The sequence below is a fragment of the Sebastes umbrosus genome, chromosome 12 (genome assembly GCF_015220745.1).
Source record: "Sebastes umbrosus isolate fSebUmb1 chromosome 12, fSebUmb1.pri, whole genome shotgun sequence".
Lineage (NCBI taxonomy): Eukaryota > Metazoa > Chordata > Actinopteri > Perciformes > Sebastidae > Sebastes > Sebastes umbrosus.
This window is the reverse complement of record NC_051280.1, coordinates 5211858-5222026: the sequence shown is the minus strand read 5'-3', so window position 1 is coordinate 5222026 and position 10169 is coordinate 5211858.

Genomic DNA, 10169 nt, shown 5'->3' with positions numbered 1-10169 from the left:
CTTAACGGCCACAGGTGTCGCTGTTAACAAGACATTTCTGATTCTCACAAACAGTCCCTTTAAATACGGTAGGACCAACAAACAAGCCGAAAAACAGCAGGTCTATAGGTCTCTAATTGGGATAAAAGGAGGAAAATCACACCTATATCTGTTCAGCATATGCAATATTAAAATCACTCAACCTGCCTCACAGAACTAAATCCCATCCAATTTGGGGGCTTCAGACTATCAATCAACGTCTGAAGTAGGTGTCACTTCACCCCATCTCTCATGGTGGAGTTAGTTAGTGCTAAATGAGTCGGGCCATCTGCTCAGTGATGCTCAGCTTCAAATACACTGGAAAATGGCTGATGATTGAGCAGAGTGGAACGTCCACAGAGGGGAATGAGTTAGTTTGCTGGGGTTTTTTTCAGGGCTTTTCACAAGGATATGGAGCCGCCAACCAGTGGGGGAAAATGTGGCTGTAAAAGCCCAAATTTGGTTAATCTATTATATCATATACACTGATCTTAATTATTGCATATTTTAAGGAGTTTGCCTTATAAACATGTTTTATTGTTTATAATAAAAGAGTTTAATACCCCTACACACTGTTCCTTTAATATTTAAAGAGGTGTTTTCCAAAGTAGCCTATCTAATTAGGATGTCCCCTGTCTGTTCAATCAATGCAACTCTTAATGAGTTTTGTCATCAATTATTTTGCTAATACTTGTCACACTGAAGACGACTCTCTGCACTACTCAGCAGGACACGACCTCTCAGCACACACATTCATATAGAGCATGTGTTGTGGGGGGGGGACTGATACAGACAGACAGACACGCTTCTCTATCATCAGGCTCACATCGTTTTGAAGCAGAGGCTAGTAGTTAGGCTCAGGTGGTATAACGGTATACCGGGATATTTAGAAATCACAACGGTATGATTTCCAAAATTGCTATAAATACTGTTGCTCCTTTTTCTGTGATGCGGTGATGCATTGTAGTGCACAGGACGCACCACCAGAGGTCAGTCTTTCCACTGGTGGAACAGGCAGTTGACCTGAGAAAGATGGTGACTACTAGTGTTAGGGATATGCATTTCAAGTAAAAATACTATTAGATAATCACTGGAAACTCGTCTACAATTTTTTAATTTTTCGAAGCATCAGCTGCTCCGTGGGGAGAGTCACAGCGGGGGAAAACGGCAAGTTGGGACAGCACATTCTCCCATCCAACACCATAAATTAAGGGTTTATTTCGATGTTGTGTCGATGATGTTTGAGACAAGACAATAGTCGACCATAAACTATTTGATTTATTTGTATATTAATGATTATTCTAAAAATCAAAAATCATGACCAGTCCCTAATGATTGGTACGGATGAATAGATGGATAGATAGACTTTATTGATCCCCAAAGGGAAATTGCTTGATTTACAGAGATCACAGAAAAATGTGAATCAATCACACAAAAAGACATGAGGTAGGTATGAAAAACACTGTACTTACAAATCTTTATATAAATGTACATACCAACTACTTTAAACTAGATAAAACAAATAAAAAATAGAATAAAATAGAATTAATCTCTAATATACTTCTTTAACCTTACAGGACGTGTTTGGGGGTACTTTCACCACCGTTCAGCCCACTGATGTGTTGGTACCGTCTGTACCTGTGTGTGTCTATGTGTGTGTGTAACTTCACCGAATGTGCGGTCGAGAGAGAGAGAGAGAGAGAGAGAGAGAGAGAGAGAGAGAGTGTTGGTGAACATGAGGTCAGCAGTAACATAATACCTGAGAACGTAGCAGTGCAATGTGTGTACCGTTTAGGCTACAGTTGGTGAATAAATGCTAGAAATGTCCAGAAGGTACGAAAAAATAGATACCGCACAAACCTACTAGTTGTCATAAAATGTACATCCATAGCAGATCTCAACTTGTTAATCAAAGCTGTTTTATTAGAATCAAAAATGAATATAATGAAAGTAGCCGGCTGGATTGAAATGAGTAGACGACTAACTACTTTTGTTTTCTTCCAAATTCTTGCTTCCCATTTTGATTGTTAGTCATCTTGTGTTCTCACAACATAAACCACTTGAATGCCATTTCCCATGTGGAAAATACAACCTCATGATTTCCATTTGAAAGTAGCCATAGATATCACCTCAGACCACATCACCTCACACATCAACACTTTGGGTCTTTCTGCAAGAGCAGAGCAGTAAAGGGAGAGAATCTGGTTAGGAAGGAGTGGGGTGTGAAATGTATTTTTGACAGGATGAGTTTTCAGCTGACAGATAAGGAGCGACTCTACAGTCCTGTCTGTGATTTCAAAAAACTGCAGAAATTCAGAGCAGCGTTCTGAGAGACTGAGCAGCTTCCAGGCTGATTTTATCCTGCTGGTTAGCTGGTTTTTCTTCCTGTAGTGACTGGCTTACACCGCCAACCAGAGAGAGATTTTTGAGCTACCTGGAGCTCTTGTCACTCAGGTCAATCTTAATAGAGATCTCCCTCACAGCCTGCAGCAACCATTGAAGCCCAAAGCCATGTGGAGACAAAAGCAAAACCTGTTGAGCTTCAGCTACTCAGTCAGAAGGTTTCACGGAGTAAACACGTCCTCATACTCTAACAACAAAATGACTGGTCTGAAACAACACACCTGACGGTTGCAAAAACATGTGATTTAAGGTATGGTTATGGTCTGGTTATGTTTAGGCAACTACAAGTAATCTAAGGGGTCAAAATCACCCACAACAACCTCCTCCATAGATGCCCCGTCACACCAAAAATAATCTGTGTGAGGGAGGGCGGTGTTACTGGAAGCTAGTATAGTTCATATTCTCAATTGGCAAAGCAGGGTTATAAAAAATTGGATGGTGCAGCACATCTAACTTGATAGCTTCCTCCAGGTTTAGTTCAACCAGTGGGCTTCCTCCGCGTCTGACAAGTGAAGCCAATGCGAAAGTGCCTTAAACTCGCATTCTCTCTAACAGCCAGCAGGGGGCGACAAAAAGAAGTCTGATTGTATAGAAGTCTCTGAGAAAATGAGCCTACATCTCTCTTGATGTATTACCTCAGTAAACATTGTAAACATGAGTTTATGGTCTCAATCGCTAGTTTCAAGTCTTCTTCAATACAGCATGATGTTCATTTAGTAAATGATGGTCCCATTTAGAGTCACATAGACCATAAAGCAGGGGATGCTCTAGGGCGGGACTACCTTGTGTCACTTCCGGTTTAAAAAGAAAAAAACAGGATGGCGACGGACAAAATGCTGAACTCGAGGCTTCAAAACGGCAGTCCATCAACAAATGGGTAACGTCATGGTGACTACGTCCACTTCTTATACAGTGTATGGGTTCAACAGTGAAAATCTACATGTCAAAGTTTGCTAAAGTTAAATTCTATGCGAGCACAGCATTATTTTACGTTGTCTCAGTGAAGGAATCCACTGATCACAGCTATTCCCGTAACATGAATTGAAGCGTTTTCTTTTAAAATTATTTTCAGACATATGACTACACAATATACTTGGGCCGGGGCCAGGCACTTTGAGGAGTAAGACGAAGAACGAGGAAGAAGATGAGGAAGATGAAGAAAAGAAGAGGAGAAAGACAAATGAGAAGTACAGGATAGTCCTACATCATTAATCCTTTAAAGCATTAGCATGTTCGTTCGCCAGGGTTGCACGTAAAGGCAGATTTTAAACTAGTGTCAAAAATTACATCTTTGAGACAAAATTCTGAGAATTTGCATACTTCATCTAGACAACATAGAAATGTCTGTAATTTATTTTTATAAAGACTGATTGCTCCACAAGTGACAAACTGATATTTAGAAATGCTTGGTTTCCATTGACTGTAAGGGATAATGTACAGCGAGCCGGTCATTGTTGTGAAAGAGGGTTAGGGTTAGGTTAGACCCCGACAGAGCGAATCCGCTCGCGTCGGGGTCTCTCATCGACCTGAAGGGGATTCTTTCACAACAAAGACCCGCTAGCTGTACATTATTCTACTTATTACACGCCTACTTACTGAAGAAATCAATAATTTGAAACAAAGACAATCCGCCAGAGTCCGACATCAGAACTGCGCTCATAGCTACAGTCTGCAATACATAGCAACGGTTTGCTATAAAGACATAAAAGACCGTAGAACGCCATGATTGACCAATCAGAATTGAGTATTCAACACAGCCGTGTAATAAATGAGGATAGAATTCAAAATACTGTCAAAAATTCAGTTTTTGAGATAAAATTCTAAAATGTACCACACTATATCTACTCTACCTCAAAATGTTGTCATTTATTTGAATGAATATTGGAGCTTTATAGTGCCACCATCAGGACTATTGGCCCACAAAGCCAGTTGTTGAAGATAAGCATAGGACTGGATCATTGTGCATTGGACCATGGTTTATGTTCATGCATGGGAAGGCAGATTTCTGAGGAGGAGGAAGAAGAAGATTGCCATTTGCCACAACAAAGCCATGTAATAATAAAAAGTAAAACTCAATATACCAAAGTTACACAGTGTGAAGTGGTTGTACTGCATGTAAAGTCTCTCTCTCTCTGGTTTACATTCACTGGAGCCTCTGAGTAAAGTGAAGTGCATGTCGACACACTTAGCCCACCTGGCTGTAAGTATTGAGTCTGGGTTAAGAGCAGAGATGTGTGCCGGTGTCTGCAACAAGAAATGACTGCGGGGAACGTAATCATCATGCAGAGCTGCTAGCAGGAGTCAGAGAGGAACCCTGTCAGCCTCTTAAGTGAGTGCGTGTTTGTGTTCAAATGACTGAGGAGAATGTAATTACCATGCAGAACCGGTAGCAAGAGACACAGAGGAGGTCTTGTCTGGATTTACATGTGTGTAGACAGGAAGGGAGTTCCTCAGAGGTGGTCACACATACACACACACACACTATACCACTCAGTGTAGAGATAAAACACTGTGTGTGTGTGTGTGTGTGTGTGTGTGATGAACTGTCACTGTCCACCATTGTTGATGCTCTTCATGTGTCTCCATCCATCCTGTGTCAGTCACATCTCCTAATCCCCTGAGGCCAGTTGTCATTCAGCTGTTTAATGAAACCTAAATTAATGTGGAAATATTGTACTGATTAATGTAACAGACAGTCAGACATCTTATTAAGAAAACTCAGAGCCATTAAATTACACAAAATGATATGTGGAAGTCTGGAAAACCTGAATTTAAATGTGTTTTTTGACACTCTTGGTGAACTCAAGAGCAGTTGTACAGACTGAAACTAAATGTTATTGATAATCATTAACAATAATAATAAGAATCCCACACACTGTCAATCAGTTGCACTCACTTTATTAATAAAGTTAAGAACAATTTTTGGTGTGCAAGAACTTTTGACATTAAAAATAAATCTATTTAGATAAAGTAAACATTTAAAGGGACTGTTTGTAACTTCTTACACATATAAATCACCCGGTTCGGTGTCCCATGCGCGCTTGCATATCGCATATGCACGCTCGCATATGCGCGCTCGCGTGCGGCTACGCTGTTCAGACTCAGACTCCAACACAAACTACAGTGAAGCACCAAAACCTCTTGGTTGTATCTAGTGAAGCCCGTCTTGCAAAACAGTGTTGGCCGCGGTCGGATGGAGGACGCGGGGGAGACCGTAGCTTTGGTCTCCAGGACCGGAGTCTCTGCTGTACTCTGCTCCTCTGCCTGCCTGCCTTCTCGCAGCATGCTCCACCTCACGTGCATGCGCGCACACTACACACTCCACACTCCACACTCCACACTGCAGAAGAGTTAGTAGCACTGAGAATATCTAGTGGACGTTTGTGCAGAAATAACTGCTGCAGCTCCTCCAGACCAACAGAGGTTTCCCGTGTCTTGTGAAGTTTCTCCACAGAGAGAAACGTTATCGTCTCCGACCAGCTGCCGGTGTCTCCCTCCGGCTGCGGTCAGGTGACTGAAGCAGGAAAAGCCAACACTAGGATCAGCATTGATTCATGGAGAGACCTTCTTCTGGTCAGCTAACATTACTGCCAAGCAGCTGAAATATAGAGTGATATTGTGCTTTTAGCTGACGTGTGTCTCCTCACTGTTTAGAGCAATGCTCGTTCATGTCTATTTAGAGCGAGCACAAGCGTGAGCAACAGGACGCTGACTTTCGTTGATATAACGGCCACAGGTGTTGCTGTTAACAAGACATTTCTGATTCTTACAAACAGTCCTTTAAGTCATTTATCAAGCAAAACTACCAAACATACGCTAGTTTCAGCTTCTCAAATGTGAAGATTTGCTGCTTTTTTTGTTTGTTTTTTGACATTATAAATTGATAATCTTAGTTTGTTTTGTCTGATCAAAAGTCCAAAATCCAAATATGTGGCCTTGGACTCTGGGAAATGGTGACAGGTATTTTTTCTATAACCTGACAGTTTATAGACTAATCAATTAATAAATTAGTCCACAAAATAATCAACAGATTAATCAATACAAATTTGGGCTGTCAATTGATTAAAATATTTAATTGTGATTAATTGTATAATAGTCCATAGTTAATAGTGATTATCCGTAAATTAATCACACATTTTGTATCTGTTCAAAATGTACCTTAAAGGGAAATTTTGTCAAGTATTTAATACTCTTATCAACATGGGAGTGGGCAAATATACTTGCCTTACACAAATGTATATATACAGTATATATATATATATATATATACATATGTGTATATATATATATATATATATTATTGGAATCAATGAACAACACAAAACAATGACAGATATTGTCCAGAAACCCTCACAGGTACTGCATTTAGAATAAAACAATATGCTCACATCATAACATGTCAAACTGCAGCCCAACAGGCAACAACAGCTGTCAGTGTGTCATTGTGCTGACTTGACTATGACTTGCCCCAAACTGCATGTGATTATCATAAAGTGGGCATGTCTGTAAAGGGGAGACTTTTGGGATTCATCAGGTTTTCTAGTTTCATATGATGCCAGGACCTTCATTCTAGCTTTAAAACTGAGCCCGCTACCACCTCCAAAATATGGATTGCATTTATGCGTTAAAGAAGTGGCGTTAAAACGAATTTGCGTTAACATATTAACTTTGGCAGCCCTAGTGCAAACACATGAACAAATATGTACGATAAGTGTTGTTAGTTACAGTCTCAGATAACATCAGAAAAGCATAACTTTAGAATTGAGTTTGAGATTGTAGTAAAGATTGAATTGCATTTCTGGAGTTAGATTCCAGCTCCTATTGTCCTGATGGAGTGGACAGCAGCTCAGCCTGTGTTTATCAGTTCCCATACAGCCAACGACTGAGCAGATATTAGCTTGGCCTTATCAGCAGGAGCCACAAAGGGCTGAGGGTGAAGTGGAGCGGATGCTAAGGGGGGAACGGCTCCTCGGGGATGCAGCCAATGATCGTCCCCGCTGAAGGAGTGTGACACTGGGCCTGGGGCGCCGCCACGACAGCCTCTCTATGGAGGACCAACAACGGCAGCAACAGCTACCGTGTAATTTCAATTTAACAGAGGAATATCCTCATTCTGTACAGCCTGAGTTCACAGAGTAATGATTTTAACTTTCAAATTAACTTTAAGATTGTAATTCAGGGCGGGGACTGAAAGGTCGGTGTTTGAATCCTCAGACTGGCTGCAAAAATCAGACATAAAGTTAAGTTCATCAATGCCAGAATTCTGGACCCTTAACGTGTTCCATTGAAGACTATATTTACATGAATTTTGATATTATAAAGCTGCAGCTTTGCTGTTTTTCTGTTTAAAGTAATTGTAAATTGAATATCTTTGTGTCTTGGACTGTTGACCAAACAAAACAAGCAATGTAACGATGTCAGCTTGGCCATTGGAAATTGAGATGGATATTTTTTTACTATTAAATGACATTTTAATTGATTCAAATAAAATAATTGATAATGATAACTGCAGACCTAATAACAACATTAGATTTCCACTCCTACAGCCCAACCCCCGTATCCAGCAATGTTTGGCAACATGTCATAGTTTGATTAAGGTGTATAAAATGCCATTCAATATTGCAACAAAAAATTGAAAATCCACATTCCTTAAAGGGACTCTATGTAAAAATCTGAAATTGCTTGTTAACAGCGATAACTGTGGCCGTTAAGTCAACGAAAGTCTGCGTCCTGTTGCTCACTACATAGACATGAACGAGCATCGCTCAAAACAGTGAGGTGACACATGTCAGCTAAAACCTCAATATCACTCTATATTTCACCTACTTCGCAGTAATATTAGCTGACCGGACGAAGGTCTCTCCATGAATCAATGCTGATCCTAGTGTCAACTTCGCTTAGCAGCAGGAAACGACACGGGAAACCTCTGTTGGTCTGGAGGAGCTGCAGCATTTATTTCTGCACAAACGTCCACTGTACATTCACTAGATATTCTCAGAGCTAAACTAACTCTTCTGCAGTGTGGAGTTGCGTGCATGCACGTGAGGTGGATCAAGAGAGAGAGTGAGAACAAGCGGTGTGTGTGAGTGAAGGCAGGCAGAGGAGCAAAGTACAGCAGAGACTCCGGTTCTGGAGACCAAAGCTACGGTCTCCTCCGCGTCCTCCGACCGCGGCCAACACTGTTTAACAGACGGGCTTCACTAGATACAACCAAGAGGTTCTGGTGCTTCCGTGTACTTTGTGTTGGAGTCTGAGACTGAACAGCGTAGCCACACACGAGAGCGCATGGGACACCGACCCGCAATGATTTATACGTGTAACGAGCTACAAACAGTCCCTTTAACTGGATTAGGCTTATTTTGACTGTGACTTTCTTCAGGTTAAAGTCATTAGTACATTAATCATTATATACAACAGTGACTACCAAAGAAACAGCGGTTGTCCTGACCTCATTTATCAAGTGTAACTGGAGCAATTTAAAGTAGGGCAGACCTAAAAAGAAGCATGCAAGCTCAGCAAACCTTTTCCTGGATTAATGAAGGTGCAATGTTGTGAGACAACAGTTAACTTTGGTATGCCTTTTTCTGTACACAATAAAGTAACCGAATATGGAAGAATTTTGTGGGAACAATTATTATGTTTTGAACTATAATTATTATGGGGGGGCAGCAAAAATATCTGTCTCTTTAGCTTATAAATGTTCTAATATGTTCACTAGGTAGGCCTCGTCGTTAACTCCGTCTGTCTGCAGTTTGAGCCGTGACACTGAACCAAAAGAGGTCAGTTGTGGGCCGAAAAAACTAAAACCAACAGCTAAAAGACGCTGAAACGTTTCATAGAGCTGAGGGAAACTGGAGTCAGGTGATAATTATGCATTATGTGGGTTTTTCAATACGATCAACCACTTTCATAGTCATTTGATTCATTGGTAATATAAAGAATACTGATTACACTAGCTCTAAAACAACACACACACAGGGTTAGGGACAGCTACCTCTGAATGCTTCTATTAAATATCCACCAATAATTTATATAATTTGGGACTTTTGAGAAGTACAATCTTCAGCCAACTGTGTGTTTAGTGTTGGATTAAGGGGTTTATACAGTTAGGCCCTATAGACCCTTTCTGTGTCGAAGTCATGATTACGTCACGGTGTTAGGTGAAGGCAAAACAAAGGAAAGACTGGAGGCTAACGCTAGCAGTGGGCTAAAGTTATAGAACATTATACACATCTGAAATGATCAGGTCACCAGCGTTGTTTACAACAACAACGTGCCTTTACAGTTAGCTCAAGATAATCCACAGATTTCAGACCTTCTTATTCTCATGTTGGTGTGTGTATCGGTCAGTATCAGCAATCTCTTGCGACTTATTCCTATTTATTCATTATTTATTTAAGCATGTTATACGGTTTCATTGCTTTACTAGAATAGAAAGCTTTATTGTCATCGTACATGGTACAACAAAATTTGGAGGGCTTCTCCAGCTCAGTGCAGTTAAAAAAAGATAAATAAATACAAACAGACAGCTACAATACACATTGATTTCCTCCATTTTACACATAACATTCACAACATTCACAGTATCCATTCATTCCCCACATGATACACATATATTTGGAGTGCTTCTCCAGATTAGTGCAATTAAAACTGTGTATAAATATCGTATATTTATACAGTATTTCACAAAAAAAAATAATGATTGCACAAGTATGAGGTATTTACTGTTTGACAGAGTTTAGAGTTCT